Source organism: Taudactylus pleione, unplaced genomic scaffold (assembly GCF_031769625.1).
Source record: "Taudactylus pleione unplaced genomic scaffold, aTauple2 ptg000025l, whole genome shotgun sequence".
In the NCBI taxonomy this organism is placed as follows: Eukaryota; Metazoa; Chordata; class Amphibia; order Anura; family Myobatrachidae; genus Taudactylus; species Taudactylus pleione.
In genome coordinates, this window is record NW_028284427.1 from 2,586,288 (window position 1) to 2,604,802 (window position 18,515).

The 18,515-nt window shown below is 47.2% G+C and overlaps 1 long non-coding RNA gene across 2 annotated transcripts in view; it reads left to right on the forward strand.

Moving 5' to 3' along the window:
- The first annotated feature begins 3,875 nt into the window (after positions 1–3,875).
- The window catches only part of LOC148539625 (uncharacterized), a 63,113-nt gene continuing 48,473 nt past the window's right edge, over positions 3,876–18,515 (forward strand). For both annotated transcript variants that reach the window (XR_015870097.1, XR_015870094.1), the window contains exon 1: positions 3,876–3,993. This is a non-coding gene — a long non-coding RNA (uncharacterized LOC148539625). The remainder of the gene's footprint in view (positions 3,994–18,515) is intronic.

The window sequence follows — 18,515 nt, forward strand, 5'->3', positions numbered from 1 at the left end:
AGTGGAGGTTAGGGGTAGGTAACACTGGGCGGAGGTTAGGGTTAGGCACTAGGGGAAGTTAGGGTTAGGGGGGATAAGGTTACTGATCACTTACCACTCCTGTTGGGATCTTGACTGTGCAGGGTTTGAACTGGCGGCTCATGACCATCCCAGTCACAGCATCGGCTGCGTCATCTCTTCTGTCCTCAACACTGCCTGAAAATGAAGGTGACACGCCACCATTTTGGGAAATAGTCCCTGGCTCCACCTTGGGACACCTGCAGCCTGTCAATAAGGATGCAGCAACCACGGTCCTACAAGCAATGTTGCTGTACAAGATCTGCAAATGTGCAGTTGCCACCGTGGACACAATCATTCATGCATTCAGTGCAGGGATTAGCACAGCTCCTTTCCTGCAGGTGACAAAAACTGTAACGACCATTTTCATCTGTTTTCTGGCATTTAGGAACAAATTGCTGATCATCATTTACTCCCATACATTACCAGATATTCATTCCAACAAATCAATTAGTTGGATGGTTGGACAGAAAATCTTTAGGTGTGTACCCAGCCTCAGTGTTCCTCAGGAACATGTAGCTAGCATCTCAGTTCAGACTTCCTTATTGCCAAATGGCTCTGTCACAGATGGATGTAGAGGCACTGATCAGGGCAGTTAAATCTGCACTACTGATCAAGGTTTCAGTGTCAGAGAGCTAGGTAAATAGAGGCAGTGTAGGTACAAGGTTAACTGCACACTTGGGTCCTTTGGCAGAGAAAGGGTAGATAGAAGGTGTAGGGTGCTTCCAGCAGGAGGCTAGGAGCAGGCAGGGTGATGTAGGCTGCTATGAAGCTGGGATTCAGCAAGATCACAGGTGAGCACTCAACAGACAGGTTTTCAGGAGCACAGGAACTCTCACAGCATGCTCTGTGAAACACGTTGCACTGGCAACTATGGGTAGCTCTGAACTCCCTCAAGTACCCAGTGCAGAATCGTGATAGGTCAGAGAAAGCATGTGACACACCAGGACTGGAGCAGCTAAGTCACATGACCAGAGGCAAGATGGAGGTGCCCATACCAGAGCAGAATGGAAACACCACCAGGCTTACCCCGGCCTGAATGACCGTACCCGCGGAATACTTCGCATAGCCAATGCCCGCCACCAGACACCAGCCCCTCCGCCGGAAGGACCACGTCACAGTGCCCTCACAGGTAATACCCATCGTCCCCTATGCTGAGAAACCCTGGTCGTGGCTTTCCGGAATTACGTGGACAAGACGAGATTTCCGCAGGATGGGTTCTATGTTTGTCCTGTCTATGCTGACCTTGGCCAGGTAGCTCCATTTGACTATGTGCCTTGACTATGTGCCTCTTCAGCGGATTTTCCTGTCCCTGCTGTGGTGACTATCCACCTGGCCAGTGGGAGCCTCTTGGGTGTCTCAGTGTGGAGCCTCTTTGGGAGGCTACCATGTGGTTCTCCACCGACATTTTAATTACTTCTATGTATTTGACACAAATGCCTCTTTGGACGCAGCTTTGTGATCTCAGTGCAGCCCAGGAGCTTCCCCTCCCATAGTAGGACAGCTTTGGGACATGCCATTTCCATCCTTGTGCTCCCTAGTTGAGGAAGAAAAGGAGTTTTATGTTAAATCCTTTTCTTCAACTCCATAGGGGTTGAAGAACCCCTATGGGGTTGCTCTAGTACTGTTCTGTTCACCTTGCCTATGTGTGTGATTCGGAGTGTCTGCCGGTCTTCCTTCTCTTTCTCCTCACTCCTTGCCGGGGCTTGCTTACTTAACTGGCTGCTTGTGGTTGGGAGCGGGGTATAGAGGAGAGGGAGCCTGGGCTACTGGCAATAAAATTAACTATTTGGTGCCCAGACTCTTCTCTCTCCAGGCTATACCCCATTGTCATCCCTTTGCCCCCTATGGAGTCGAAGAAAAGGATTTTAAAGGTAAGAATATAATTCTCTTTTATAATAACTCCCAGATAATGTCCTCACAGCTGGCTTGACTGGAAGCCAGCCCAGATACTGCTCCCAATAGCTGGCTACACAGATTTCCTCTCGTCTTTTCTGGTGAACACTGATACTGGGCTATAGTAATAATGAAATAGCACTAAATAATTGCCCGCCCCTACTTAAGCCCTCCCACCTGCTGCAGCTAGTCAGTTATTTTTTTAGTGCCTCAGGAGAGCCATGCAGATTAGGAGCTGTAGGTTTTTATTACTAGTAAGTTTTTATACAGCAGCCTGAATCCCCTTAGTGTGATCAGGTTTATTATAGGAGCTGGTAGTAGAGCAGTGCTGGTAGCTGCAGTCTTTGACCGCAGACTGCTCCTCCCACCATCTGCAGTGGATCACCACACCTATGGGTGCTTTGGGATCCTATGCATGTGATACGTACAAGTTGCACTATATTCAAAGAGCACAAGCCTCCATTGGCTTTCATAGCTGTGCCACAAATGGTAGTCATGATCTCTACAGTGCGGTCACCACAGCCTACTAGAGATGGGTAGCGCTGGCTAGCCAGGAGCGGCAAGAAGCCATGTCCTGTAACTATTGGGTAATAAGCACTCCAGTTACAGAGTAGGGGATCACAGGGCAGCTGACATTCTAGGAACGCTATTTTGAGCAAGGGAGCTGGCCCCCCCTCTCTACTTTATAAAGCTGGCTGCCAGTCTACTGCTGCACATCTGGAGTCTGCTTCTTAAACAGCGCTGGGTGACATAGGAGGTAAGAGACTTCTGCTCCTCAGGATCCAATTATCAGAGGACCGTTCTGGAGAGCGCAGATCTTCTGCTGGCTCCTAGAGTGCTACTTTAATATATTGCTTATTTTCAGAAATATGACCCCAATTTTAAAAAATTTTAAACTGGTGCAGATTTTCAAAAAGTGCATTTTTTTCAGCTGTGTATTAAAAAAAGCTTATAAGTGCTCTGCAGTGAAGGAGTTCACAGTATCCTATCCCTGTGTATGGTGGCAACATCTGTTTGATTGCTCTCAGCAGTGAAGGAGTTAACATTAACTGTCCACTGTGTATGACATCCATCTGTTTATAATTGCTTTCAGCACTGAAGTGGCTAAAGCTGGCCACACACTAGACCAACTTACGGTACATCCAACTAGTTGATTGGTTGTTATTTGCTTTCATACCTTACCAGATTTTCATTCCAATCAACAATTTGCTACCAAATGCCAGAAAAAGGACAAAAACTGTTGTTTGAACAAATTGTTTAGATCAAACATTTAACAAACTTGTCTGACCATTTTCATCTGTTTTATGGCATTTAGGAGCAAATTGCTGATCATCATTTACTCTCATATGTTACCAGATTTTCATTCCAACTAATCAACTAGTTGGCTGGTTGGATGAAAGTTGGTCTAGTGCAGTGGTTCTCAAACTCTGTCCTCAGGACCCCACACAGTTCATGTTTTGCAGGTCACTCAGCAGGTGCACAGGTGTAATCATTACTCAATGACACATTTTAAAAAGGTCCACAGGTGGAGCTGATTATTTCACTTGATTCATTGTGGAGACATGGAAAACATGCACTGTTTGGGGTCCTGAGGACCGAGTTTGAGAACCTGTGGTCTAGTGTGTGGCCAGCTTTACACTTGTGTATGCTGACACCAGATTTTCCCAAATTCAGTCCTCAAGGCATAAGGATAACCATGCTTGGCCAAAGGTGACTTAATTAGTACCTCAGTCAATTTGATTTACCACCTGTGCTCAACCATGGATATCTCTAAAACCTGAACTGTTGCTGTGCCTTGGGGATCGCATTTGGGAACCTCTGGCTGACACCACCTATTCATAATTGCTCTCAGCGATAAAGGAATTAAAATTAACCGTCACCTGTGTATGCTAGCACCATCTATTTCTGATTGCTCTCAGCAATGCAGGAGTTACCACTCACATTACTGATCTCTGTTAAGAAATGCTGGGCTGTTATACAGAATTAAGCACGATGAGATTATAGCTGAATTCCACAAGAGATGGCCACAGCCTAGGATAGGTAAGGCTGGACTGTGCACAGTACCTCATCACTGACTGGATGTCTGCACCAGTCTGGGGCAGTGATCTTATAGTGAACTGTTTATACTTACAATTCTCAGCTACCAGCAAATGTGATCCTATTTTTGGCTGTAGTAAGTGCATTACCAGCTGCATGCTATCCACATGTAATATGTGTTGTTTTTAATATATATATATATATATATATATATATTCCCTTTATCTCTATCTATCTTTATTGCTCTTCAGGTTACCTATACTCTAGGAATGGGACCGGATGTTGTCTATAATAAGATTGTTGTATGGTTAAGCCATACGGATAAGGCTCTATTGCAAGGAACTGTTTGTTTTTTCCTTTTTCCCTTTTAGTTAGGTACCATGAGTAACCTGGAGTTTATCATTGTGGATAATTGTTTTAAGTTCAGCTTATAGGGGCATATGTATCAAAGCTTGATGCGAGATAAAATTGTGAAATATATATCACCAACCAATCAGCTTCTAACTTACATTTTGCAGGCTGTGTTTAAGAAATAATAGTTTGGAGCTGATTGATATATATCTTACAATTTTATCTCACATCAAGCTTTGATACATATGCCCCTTGGTGTCATACAGCCTTAAGGCCCCCATACATCAGAGATTGATTGCAGCAATAGTGCAATTTGCAATCGATTGTGTTTAAAAATCTTTCCCTTTTTCAATCGATTGCAGATTGCAAAATTGCCACAATCGATTGAAAAAGGGAAAGATTTTCATACACAATCGATTGCAAATTGCACGATTGCTGCAATCAATCTTTGATGTATGGGGGCCTTTACCTGTGTGGGTCTGGGGATCCATGTCTGCCAGATTGATCATAATTAGGGATATATATCTATTTTCTCACTAGTTCAGTATGCGCTGTTATATTTTTAATTCTCTGTTTACATTGAGGTATTGCATTGCTCTCCAATAGCCTGTCCTTTTATGGGTTCCGTTAGACTGACTGGGAGTTTGATGTTTTTAGCAAATATATACTGTACATACAAATATGTACTCCTTTTGGTGGCAAATGTGAGCACACATTGTCGCATTTGATTTGCCATCGCCCCTTCTCTGGGTGTATAGGCATGATTTGTGAACTAGATAGTTTATTGGTCCTGCACTGTCTAGGGCAGCGCTTTTTTATTTATTTTTCTTATGCATCATAACCCTATCTGGCAGCTACTGTAATGTGTTATTTGTGTACGTGGTTTGGCTATGGTAGAGGAATAGAGCATAAATTGAATACTTTCACTACTTTCATTCTGATTTGTGCTGATTTCTGTCCATTAGTTTGTTTCTGACGGGATGCAGTATATTATGATGAAATGTGTCCGTGCCTGGTGTGAGTGAGCCACCAGGTCCCCTGCAACTCTAGCTTTGGGCCAAACTCATGTGGATTGAGGATGGGAAATTTGGCTTTTGTGATTAGAAGACTTGTCTTTTGCTATAGTGAAAGATCACCTTGCCGTAATCCTGCCATTTTAGGGGTCTATTCATCTCTGCCAGTAGAGTGGCAGTGCTAATTTAGGGACATAGAAGCTTCTAACTTACTTTTTGCAGGCTGTGTTTAAAAAATTATAGTTAGGAGCTGATTGGTGATATATATCTCACATGTTTATCTCACATCAAGCTTTGATACATATGCCCAGGGCTGCCATCAGAAATGATGGGGCCCGGTACTGACAAAATAAGAAGGGCCCCCTTCCCCGGGATGGGGGGCACAGAGCTGGGAAGGCTGGCCGGACTAGGTGGGGGGCACAGGGCTGGGAAGGCTGGCTAGACTGTGGGGGGGGCACAGGGCTGGCTGGATTAGGGGGGGCACAGGGTTGGGAAGATTGGCTGGACTAGGGGGGTACAGGGCTGGGTAGGCTGACTGGACTAGGGATGGCACAGGGTTGGGAAGGCTGGCTGGAAAAGGGGGGGCACGGGGCAGGGAAGGCTGACTGGCCTAGGGGGGCACAGGGCAGGGAAGGCTGGCTGGAGTAGAGGGGGAAAAGGACAGACAAGGATGGCTGGACTGGGAAGGGTGCGCAGGGAAGGCTGGCTAGACTATAAAGCGAGTGCAGGGAAGGATCAATATGCTTACCTATCACTGGCAGCCAGTCAGGCATGGAGGAACTGGGCCTGGATGTCAGCGTTGTGAATTGCATCGGCAGCCAGGGAGAAGAAACAGTGCCGGCGTCATGTAAATACGACATTGGCCGCGAGCCAATCACAGCTTGTGGACCGGCAGCCAATCAGGAGAGGCCGCTGCTGATTGACTGCTCGCGACCTGGCAGCCAATCAGGAGTGGCCGCTCGTGATTGGCTTGCGGCCGGCAACTTATGGAATGCTGCCTACGCGTTTTCTCCTCCCTGGCTGCCAGCAAATGAATGATTGATCCCCACCGCTGACATCCGGGCCCCCTCTCTCTCCGGGCCCAGGACTACAGGCCCGGCAGTCCCCCCCTGATGGCGGCCCTGCATATGCCCCTTGGTATCTAACTCGCTGTGAGTTGCAGTGGTAAATACTAAAATATTGGTTCAATTCTACATTGCTCCAGTGAGGGGACAACTGATCAGAAAACCAGCTGTCCCTGTGATATCTAACACTGCTGCTTTAGTAGTGAAGCTTTGCATTGCCACCTCTAACTGATGTGCATGCATCAACCGAGTCTGTGCATGCATATGAAGATAGCCGCCATCCTGCAGAGGGATCCAAAAAGTAGGTTAATATGTTTATCGCCTACTTTTTTTTTTAGAAATTAAGGGGTAATAAATAGTTGGTTAGCACAGCAATGAGAGGTACAGTAAGATATGTACAGGGGTGGATTGGGATGGAAATTTATGGAAGCAGCCCTAATTGGGGCGTAGTCTGATGAGGGGACGGGGTCCCTCCTCATATGGCCTGATTCTGAGTTGGACGCAGTTGTGGCATTCCTTGTGTTTTTTGCTGCAGTTTCATCTGTGACTTTATGCTAATAAATAACATAAAACAAACCCTGAGCAAACCTTAATTGGGGATCACAGTCTTATAATAATATAATACAAATGTCCGCTGACACATGGACTAAAAAAAGTTCTGAAATGTACTTAATAGGGAGAGAACTTCCCCGTTCCCAAGATACCGGGTATTTCTAAGGGTAGAAATAGCTTCTAATGGTGCACATCCACTAAACGATTTTAGCCCTGTCCAACCTCTAAACGATTTTCCCTTGAATTTTCCCTTGAAATTTGATCTTCCACTCTGAACGATTTGCAAACGATTTGCGGATAAACGATGACGTTTCAAACTGTGATTGACAGCTTTCAGCTATAGTGGGCAGATAATATTTTAGAGGGGTGGGCGTGGCTATAATGAGGGAATAAATAGGTGGCGGCCATTTTACTCATTACATTTATGCTCTGTGGCTAGTTTGGTTTATACCTGCTGGACGCTGTTGCATTGCTCATTTGCTGTGGTTTGTTTTTGGCTTGTCTTTAAACAAACTGCTTATTTCTCTTCCTCATGGATCCTTCTTATCGCTATAGTGTGATGACAGCATATGCTGGAGTCGTGCTTTTAGCTGATAGGGAGAGGTCTGAGAGACGGAGAAGGGTGCACTCATGCTGGACCAGGGAGTGGTTGCTGCAGAGGGATACTCTGTCGCACATGTCACTGCTGATGGGACTTCGTGAGAACAACCCTGATGACTTCCGAAACTATCTGAGGATGGATGATGTCACTTTCCGGGAGTTATTGAGTTTGGTGACGCCCTATATCGAGAGGCAGGATACGAAGATGCGACGGGCCATACCCCCTGAGGAGAGGCTGATTGTTACCCTGCGGTTCCTGGTGACTGGCAGATCCCTGGCTGACTTAAAGTTTGGCACCCTCATCTCTGCGCAAACTTTAGGTCGCATCATTCCGGAGACCTGTCGAGCCATATTTATGGTTTTGAAAGCTGAGTATTTAAGGTAATCACATTTTATACTGTTCATTTATTAAGTGATCCAGGAACCCATTACCCCCCTCTCCCCTCAGAAATGATTTTATGTGCAGGACTCCTAGTATACACTTGCAGGTCCCTGCAGTCTGCCGTAATCTCTCATATATCATGTGCTGCCCCTCTAAATGCTGCAGGACCTCACTATCACCCGCCCCCCCCTGAAATGTGTTTGTGCAGGACTCCTTGTATACACTTGCAGGTCCCCGCAGTCTGCCCTAATCTCTCAGATATCATGTGCTGCCCCTCTACTATATGCTGCAGGACCCCATTATTCCCCCCCCCCCCTCCCTGAAATGTGTATGTGCGGGACTCAAGAGTAATTTTATCTGCTAAAACACACTTCACATAACCTTTTTTAATAATCTGTTTTAAAATGGAATATAATGGGGTTGATGTATGAAGCCCAAAACCAGTATCAGCGCATGTTATGTGCGCTGATACCGCTTCTCCCCGATGTATGATCGGGGGGTCTGGACGGTAAATGATAGGGGCGCTATGTGCCTCTGTCATTATTGGCGCTGCTATCTACAAGATAGCAGCGCCGAGCATAAGGGCTATATATGAACGGCCATACCGCATGACCATTTGTCTGGCTGTATCTGTCGTTGTGGACAGCTACAGCCTGGCGCTAGCCTATACCCACAACAGGGACAGCGCTGTCCCTTCTGGGGCTGCTGCTGGCTCTAGGGCTGCACGTGGGGATCTCACGATACGTGGCGAGATCCAGCGCATTTTCAGTGGAGCCGGCCGGGACAGAGACAGTGTATCAGCACTAGGCTGATGCGCTGTGCTCTCTAGCGGTTAGTGCCGGAGGGGGGATTTAACGCTCCCCCTTTCCGTCCGATGATGTTCTTACGTCTCATTGGTAGTGCTTCCTGCTTCGCCTCGGAAAAGAGGCGAAGCATGAAGCGGTATAGGGGCACGGTAAGTGCCGCTATCATACATCTACCCCAAAGTGTTTAAAACAAAATAATATAAATAAAAAAATGCAAAAAGAGATTGTTTCCATCTACCGTGGAGGAATGGCAAACGATAGCTCAGCAATTTGAAGATAAGTGGAACTTTCCAAATTGTGGTGGGGCAATTGATGGGAAGCATGTGCGCATTGTCCCACCAGCTAATAGTGGCTCGCTGTACTATAATTATAAAGGTTATTTTAGCCTTGTGTTGATGGCCATTGTCAACGCCAACTACGAATTTATTTTTATAGATGTGGGTAAAAATGGCCGTGCATCAGATGGTGGATCATTTAAGGACACTGAATTTTACCATCGTATGATCTCTGGAGCCCTCAATTTACCGCCTGTTTCACAATGCAAGCATCAATTGAACTTTGTGTTCGTAGCTTTGCCTTACAGGAGAATGTTATGAAACCCTATCCCCAAAGGGGTTTAACCAAAGAGCGGCGTATCTTTCATTATCGCCTTTCAAGGGCTAGGCGTACTGTGTAAAATTCGTTTGGCATCATGTGCAGCGGGTTTAGAATTTTCTATACACCTATTAATCTTGAAATTACAAAAATTGAATGGGTAGTAATGGCCTGCTGTGCTCAACACAACTTGTTACAGCGTAAAGCAACATTGCAAACACACTTGCCTACCTCTGTTTTGGAGCGGCCCGAACAAACGGTTAACAATGAACTCTTGCCATCAGTATCCCAATCCAGAGTCCCTCAGGTTGCGTCAGAGCGTGCAAAAGCAATAATGGAGGAATTCCTCCATTTCTTCAATGGTGTGGGTGCCATGGAATGGCAAGATAATTACATCTAATTGTTTATTTTACCCATACTTAATATTTTGAAAATGACAAAAAAAGTTTTTACAAGCTCTGACTTTTTGGATACTTATTTGAATTAAATTTACTAAAATGTCATTAGATTATGTACCAAAATGTTCTTAATTTAAAGTTGCTTATGCTTTTAGATAAATTCGTTTGTAATTTATTCTGGTTTTTTTTTTTTTTGGTTTTCGAACAACATCTGAATATAATATGGGTATAAAGCAATGATTAGGTGGGAAAATTGTGGGCCTGATTCAGATACGGTCCCTCAGAATCAGGGATTTTTTTTTTTTTTAAAATGGAGTGGCCTCCTGGCCGCTAGCATAGCTGTGGGTGACCACCCACAACTATTGCGAGCGGCCAAGATGATGGTCGTCATGGTCAAGACCGTGGCGACCATCCGGCTTGCAACGAGACCCTTGTGGTAGCATCTCTGCCATCGCAAGCCTCAGAGATCTTTCGGCATTAACAGAGCCGGAAATTCTCCACTGACATCACTTGTGATGTCAGTGGGGCCGGCCCCAAACGGCAGGCGTTCCGGCAGGAACGCTTCCATTTGGGCTTCCACCACCCCGGCCCGCCCACCAAAGGGGGCGTGCTGTCACTCAACATCGACAGCACGCCCCCTTTGGTGCGAGACCTGGAGCGACGGAGCTCCTGACGCTAGCCGGGTCTCGCGCATGCGCACGACGGAGCCACCTCCGTGGTGCGCATGCCCAGTGGTCAACAATCGACACGGTTGCGAGCGCTCAGTGCTTGCGACCGGGTCTGAATCAGGCCCTGAATTCACAAATTATTCAGGTTCAGTATACATAGGATGAATGGTACACATATTCAATTCACATACATTGGTTAATGAAAATCTCACCCACAACCAAACATTTATTCTACACGAATGCACCATCAAGAAAGAAAAACACAAGACCAGAGTATTGAAGTTTAACATTTTTATAAGTATCAAAAAAATAAATTAAAAAAACTGGACCGGATTCATTGAATATTACCAGGCCACTGAGTGCCTCTGCAGTAGGGACTACTCCAAAAATGAGAAGCTTCAGGCACTGAAATAAGTGTAATATACAGTCGGGAGCTAAACAGTGATGTCAACATAAGCAGGGTGAAGAACAAGAAATAGGGTTCAAAAACAGTGTCCATGGGAGCACAAGAAGTATGCAGAAATCAAAACGTTCGGAAAACAGGTGCAAATGAAGTACATTTGCCAAAGTTAAGGCACTATGTACATGCTCAAATTCAGCCTTGACAAAGAACCAAAGAAAAAGGTGTCAAATTTTTGAATCACTAAAAAAACCCGAACATTAAAAAATAACTAATAATTAAAATACACTTCATCATCTGCCTCCAGCGTGGCATGTGCACTCATCCATGATGAGCGCACTTCACTGCTGGATGTGGTGGGAATGGGAACTGGTGTCTGTGGGGCGCCCAACGCATGATAGGTGAGGGGATGTGATGGAGGAGGAATTGGCATTAGTTGGGACGCGGGTCTATGAGGTGGGATAGGGAAATTGTCAGAGGACAATGGGGTGGGCTGTGCCATCATATATGACCCTACGTTACTATGCTCGTCCAATTTTCCTTCGTGGGCTAGTAACATAGCGTTATATATAATACGTTTGAAATGATACAGCTGGTTTTGAACCATGCTGTCCATTTCGTTGCCGATGTGAGCACCAAAAGTTTGATTTGGACCGGGGGGTGCATGTAATACCTCCTCTGCGTGACTCAAAAATCTGTCACTTCTTGACGGGCCAGAGGATGGAGTCCTGGAAGCCGTCCTCTGCTTCTTGGCGGGTGCTGCCACTGCCGGCCTCTCAATTGTAGACTCCATAACCTCTGTGGTCTTGCTGGTTGAAGGGACAGGATTCACATCCAGGACTTCCTCCTTTGGAAAAATGACAGACAAATAATAAAAGTATTTAGATATTAACAAAATAAACATATACAGTGTCTTACAAGTTTTTTTTTTATTAAAAAAGCACAACATTTGGAGCATCACCATCCTGTCCATCCTAGCAAAAAATAATACACTATGGGCCTGATTCAGACCAGGACGCAAGTGCTGAGCGCTTGCAACCGGGTCGATGGTGGCCCAGAGCGCATGCGCACGGCTGAGCCAGCTCCGTCGTGCGCATGCGCGAGACCCGGATAGTGACGGGCACTCTGTCGCTCCGGGTCTCGCACCAAAGGGGTCGTGCTGTTGATGTTGAGTGACAGCACGCCCCCTTTGGTGGGCGGGCCAAGGGGGTGGCTGCCCAAACGGAGGCGTTCCCATGAGAACGCCTACCGTTTGAGGGCGGCCCCACTGACCTCACGAGTGAAGTCAGTGGGAGAGATTTTGGCTCTGTTAGAGCCGAAATCTCTCTGGGGCTTGCGGCCACGAGACCCTACCACAAGGGTCTCGTCGCAAGCCCGATGGTTGCGATGGTCTTGACCATCGCGACAATCATCATGGCCGCTCGCTATAGCGGTCCTGATTCAGAGCGAGCACTCTGTCACAGCGAGCGACTCTGAATCGGGCCCAATGTCCAATTAAAAAATACAATAGTTTAATGGCATACCTGGTCCTGCTCCTCCACATTCTCCACGAGGGTCTCTTCTTCCTCGGGAACCAGCGAAGACCGCGCCCGTGTCTTTGGCTCTTGGTCAAGGACGAATTTGAGCAAGTCATAATACCATAACTTTGGCTTTATGACTTCACCTGCTCCCGAACATTTTGATTCTTCATACTTCTTGTGCTCCTTCAGGAACACTGGGCCTGATTCAGAGCCGCTCGTAAGCGGCCGCTCGTTCGTTCGGAGCGATGTTCGCACATCTGCGCATGCGTATTAGTATGCGCGAACCAGTCAGTGCGGTCAGAAATCGTGTGCTCGCAATATAGCGAATGCCTGCTAATTTGAGTGACAGGATGAGGCGTTTGTGGGTGGTAACAGGGGAAGGTGCTTGAAAACGGGGAGTGAAGATCCGAACGCAGGCGTGCCAAACGGTCAAAACGGGCGTTTAATGGGAGTGCATAATTAACAAAGCAGCGTCATTGACCACGTCACTTGGTTGTCTTTTAGCCAGAACTGCTCGCATGATTGCGGTAGGAAAATGCTACCACAAGAATAGCGAGCAGTTAATTCGCCTTTCGATGTACTCGATTAATCTAATAAATAGCGGAGATGACGTATGATGCGAGCGTCCAGGGGGCATTTTTTACAAAAAAAGTCCGCATGTTTTGTTCGCTCGTTCAGACATAGAGGCGTCAACAGACCGCAAAGAGCGAACGGTCAATTTAAATAGCCGGCCCATTTTTCTGGACGAGCGAGCGCAAATAGCGTCCAGCTCTGAATCAGGCCCACTGTTCTCAAACCCTGGATCTTGTTCTTCACCCACTCTATGCCAACATCACTGTCGCACTCCTGACTGTATACTAACAATTTCTTCAGTGCCTGAAGCTTGACGTCACGATTGGAGTAGTCCCTATCTGCGTGCTTCCAAAGGCACTCATTGGCCTGGTACATCTCAATGAATCCGGTCACAAACGCTCTGGATTGAGTTCCAGTCATGTCTGCAAGTGAGGAAAAAAAAAGATGCATTATCCTATGCAGCCTCCCCCCTATGCCCTTTATGCAGCCTCCCCCCTATGCCCTTTATGCAGCCTCTCTCCTATGCCCTTTATGCAGCCTTTGCCCTTTATGTAGCCTCTCCCCTATGCCCTTTATGCAGCACCCCTCCCCCACAGTATGCCCTTTATAAAGCACACCCCCAACCTTTATGCAGCCTCCCCCCATGCCCTTTATGCAGCCTCTCCCCAATGCCCTTTATGCAGCACCCCCCCCACCGTATGCCCTTTATACAGCACACCCCCAATCCCTTTATGCAGCCTCCCCCCCTATGCCCTTTATGCAGCACCCCCCCACAGTATGCCCTTTATACAGCACACCCCCAAGTACCTCTATGCAGCACCCTCCAAGTGCCACACCCCGCTTGTGTGCCCCCTCTTGTACCCCTTCCCAGTGCCAGTCCCCAGGGAGTGCTACATTGGTGGACAGTGGTTTACAAATAAATACTTGCCGAACTTGAATTTCGGATCCGCGTGGTCCTCAAAATGCTGCCTCTTGTCAGATGCTCCGTCAGGGCAGAATAAACAAAATGGAGATGTGGGAGTGTCGGAATAGTGTCAGGGAGTGGTTCACCCTGAACGATTTGCAAACGATCTACAAGCGATATAGAAGCGATCAAGTGAAATTGACCAGCATGTTCACTCGATGGAGGAGACGATCACACGATCAGCGGGAGCACGCATCGTTAGAAACTATTTCTGCACGATTTGCAAACGATTTTTGAACGATAACTATATTGTTATCGTTCAATCGCCTGCTAAAATCGTCTAGTGGATGCCCCCCATTAGAATCCAGACAGTCAGCCCAATCAAATTTGTCACTTTATCTTCTTCTCACACCAGCGTGCATATACCTTGTTCCTCAAATAATAAGAAGGGGAACAAAGACGGGTCGCAAATAGTGTGATACAGTTTTATTATGAGGCAAATTTCCTTAATTAAAACAATTTGTGAATCGGCGTACCCCAAGACCATTGGTATACAAACACAATCAAGCGTTCAGCATAACTTTTACACAGGATACCTCCTGGGACCAAGAATCTACCTGCTGCAGCCCAGTCTGGATGGTCACCTCCTCACAATTCCACCACCAACGCGTTTCTGCTTAAGAAAGCCTTTATCAAGGTGTATAGGGCTGTACTGACTTTTACCTTTAAATACCCCTCCCCCCTCATTCATTGGTCCATTCCTGGAGGGGAATAAATATACTAGAATATACCTTAAATTCATAAAGTATGGTGTGTATGTATCTCTTTCTCTTCCCCCCCCCCCCCCCCCCAATAATAATCGCTCTGAATTAACATGGTGCAACCATATAAGTAGCACCTAGGATATATATCATGTGTGTATGTTGCATTGCTGCTGTTAAAGTAATGCTGATGAGTGAGAAAGGAGCTGTATAAATACTGAATGTAGACATCTGTGGGCTGCTGGAATGACCTTGATAACTGACAAAACTAAACAGTGACTACTTGATCATGGGAATATAAAGTAAGTTTTCCATGATATAGTACATTGTTACTGATACTGTATATATACACACAATACATACAAATGTGACTCACTGTGCCAGTCATGGCTGCACGCTTCTGAGTCCTGCGGCTGCCCTGCCCCCTCTCTCCTTTTCGGTTCCTGCCCTGGTGGCTGCTGGAGGCGGAGCCGTGTCCCTCACGTGCTCCGCAATGGCCCATGGGAGGAGCTGCTGCGGCTGGGCATGCGCAGCAGCCCTCCCTCGGTCATTACACTTTACTGCTGAATGAGCTTCTGCGCAGCTGTGCTCCGATCGCGGTAGCGGCCATCAGGGCCGCCGGCCAGTCAGTGTACAGCGGTCCAGCAGAGGGGACAGGGGAACGGCCCAGCGGGGACTTTCCCGCTGGCCCAAGCCGCCCCTGGATATGTATTTGAAACTGTGTGTGCTTGTGTGTTAGGAACTCTAGACTGAGCTTCAAAGGGGCAGGGACTAATATGAATGAATGTACAGCTCTTCGTAAATTGTTGGAATAGGTTTTTGTGATTACCACGTTTGTTTCCTTTGTTATAGTGCGATATCACCCTGCTGACATTATGATATACAATGAGATATTCATACAACACAGAATGTGCATAGGCAAACGCAGGGAGGGTTTCTGTCTGCCTGGAAACCCCCCTCCCCAGCCCACACCATTACCACAATAGAAATGGTGATCTAATAGAATTTTACTAGTGCTGCATGTTCTTGGAATGGTGCCCACATCTAAAATAAAAACTTTCAGCTCAGGTAGGATGGACCTACTGCCGCACCTAATGGCTTACTGTGATCGCTGGTCCTGTATATCCTGGAATTATGACACACAATACATATGCATATTAACGCTGGTTAACTGCTAGTTATGCCCTCTTCATGGACTGGCCACACTTACTCTAAAATCGAGCATTTGGAAAACCCCCCCCCCCCCTCTAGAAATCCTGCATTTGCCACTGATGTGTGTATGTCTTTATGAAGCTGCCAACAGGGACATATGCAAGGAGATATTTGTGCAACACTGGGCAAGATCTTCTTTTGGGCCCCATACATCTGCAATGGATCGCCGCGATCCTGCAACCAGGCATCGCAGAAATCCAACATGTTGGATTTTGACGATCGCGATCAAAAAATGATCGATCGTCAAATCGGAGACATTTAACATGTCAAATGTCAGCGATCCGGTGACGGGTCGCTGAACATTGATGGTGGACGATCGGAAATTTCCGATCGCATCCCTGCATCACGACAATCCGTCGAAGATGTATGGGCACCTTAAGGTGTGGTTTATCAAAAATGCTAATTGTCACAAATTTGATTTACTGCAGGTTAGAAAAATCTACCCTAGTGCGCGTGTGGGAATGTTTGTATGTTATGAATTTTAGACTGTAAGCTCTTATTTGACAGGGACTATTCTGAATGGCATATATTGTAAGGGGCAGGTGCAAGGTGTCTGGGTGCCCTAGGCAGCATTTCACCCACAGGCATGCATTATCAAAACTGCTGATTATCGCCGCTTTGGTAAACTGTAGCTTAGAAAAATCTAGCCGAGCGTATAAATGCTTGTGTTTTCTAATATGAATGGCCTACAGTATATTCAAGCTTGCCTACCCTCCCGATTTGGCCAGGTGCCTCCCGATTATCGGGTGCCGCTCCCGGCCCCCCGGGAAGGCAGGCAAGCCTCCTGCAAGCCGCCATCCCTCCCTACCCCGCCGCAGAGTTAATAGCAAAACCCCTGCAGCGGGGGGGCCCGGTGACGCGATTCGCGCCATCGTGTCCCTGCTCCCCACTTTACAACGTCGTTTACTTCGGTATTGTGAAGAGAGGGCGGAGCTGCAATGACACATTCTCGTGGCCATGCCCCCACTACAGCATTATCATGCGGCCACGCCCCCTGCTGTAAGCTGACATTCAGCCCCCTCCTGGAAGGAGGGAGCTTGATGTTGGCAAGTATGAGTATATTTGTACAGCTCTACATAATTTGTTGTTGGAAAGGGTTTTTCAGAATTCTCTGCCAAATTCTGTCGCTTATCTGAAGTGGCCTTCAGGACAGCATGGTGTGCAGCATGGCATTACTAGTGCATTCTCCTGGCGTTGGCATTTGTCAGTTGACTACCTTATTGAGCTTCTCTGCTCCCCCCACCTGTAGCCTTATCTACTGGCTGCTCTGAGTGGACTGTCACACTGGATGCCATGTCATTGTTTTCTCCAGCCTACCCACACATTTCTACTATGACATTGATTCTACCTCAGCAACTGAGCTCTCCCACACTTGATACCTTACCTACCTGGCTCTCCCACACTTAATCCCTACCTGTGCTATTATAGCTGATTTTGGGGGAAGACCATTGCTGCTCCCCAGCTCCAATAGAGGCTTTACCTAACCAGCTTTCCTGGTCCCTGTGCTCATCTGTCCTTCCTGCCGGTATTCCTCAGCGGTCCCTCATTGGAGCATTGCCGTTGCTGAGGTCTGGTCCCCCTCCCTGCACCCATAGGTGCCTGCCCACCCTCTCTACATCCTTGTGGAGTCCCAGTTGTTTTGCTGGGCATGCTGATTGTTACTTACTGGATTGCATACATCCTGGACTCGTGGCTCCCCTTGCACTTGGTAGCAGCCCGGCAGATCTACTGCCTTAGCCCTGGCCATCTTCTAATGACAGCTCTGCCTAGCCAGTAGCCTATCTGGGCACCCCAGTGGGATTGACTCTAGCCCTTCCACATCTGGCCTGTTGTTCTTGGTGTTTATGGACACTTTGCTATCAATTTTTTAAAAATATAAAATTATTTAATTGTGACCATACTGCATTTTTTTTTTTTTTTTTTAGTGTCTCTATATGATATTGAGGACTTGTCTTTGTTTCACAACATGTTTTAGTTTCCCTTGCAACTTTCTCATAGTATTGAATCTATATTTAATGCCGGCGGCTGGACAGCTGCCAGATGAAATACCGACAGCGGATGCCCGACATCCATAATTCCCAACTGTGGCATGTAAGTACCCTAACCCTCCCTTAGTGCTCCCTAACCTCACCCCCCCCCCCCTTAGTGCCTAACCCTAAACTGCCCTGTTAGTGCCTAAATGTCTCTCTCTCTCTCTTCCCCCCCCCCCCCCCCCCAACCCTCCTGAAGGGTGACTAACCCTGACCCCCTCTCCCTACCCTAACTCTCCCGGGATTTTAAAGTGGGGCTAATGATAGGTGTCAGGATTTCGACGCCTATCTTTAGTCCTATGTCAGGCTGGCAGTGTTGGGATATCGGCAGGTGGGATAGTGCCTCCCTCTCTCTCTTCTCTCCCCCCTCCCTCTCTTTTCTCTCCTCTCTTTTCTCTCTTCTCTCCCCCCTCCCTCTCTCTTCTCTCCCCCCTCCCTCTCTCTTCTCTCTCTTCTCTCCCCCCTCCCTCTCTCTTCTCTCTCTTCTCTCCCCCCTCCCTCTCTCTTCTCTCTCTTCTCTCCCCCCTCCCTCTCTCTTCTCTCTCTTCTCTCCCCCCTCCCTCTCTCTTCTCTCTCTTCTCTCCCCCCTCCCTCTCTCTTCTCTCTCTTCTCTCCCCCCTCCCTCTCTCTTCTCTCTCTTCTCTCCCCCCTCCCTCTCTCTTCTCTCTCTCCTCTCCCCCCTCCCTCTCTCTTCTCT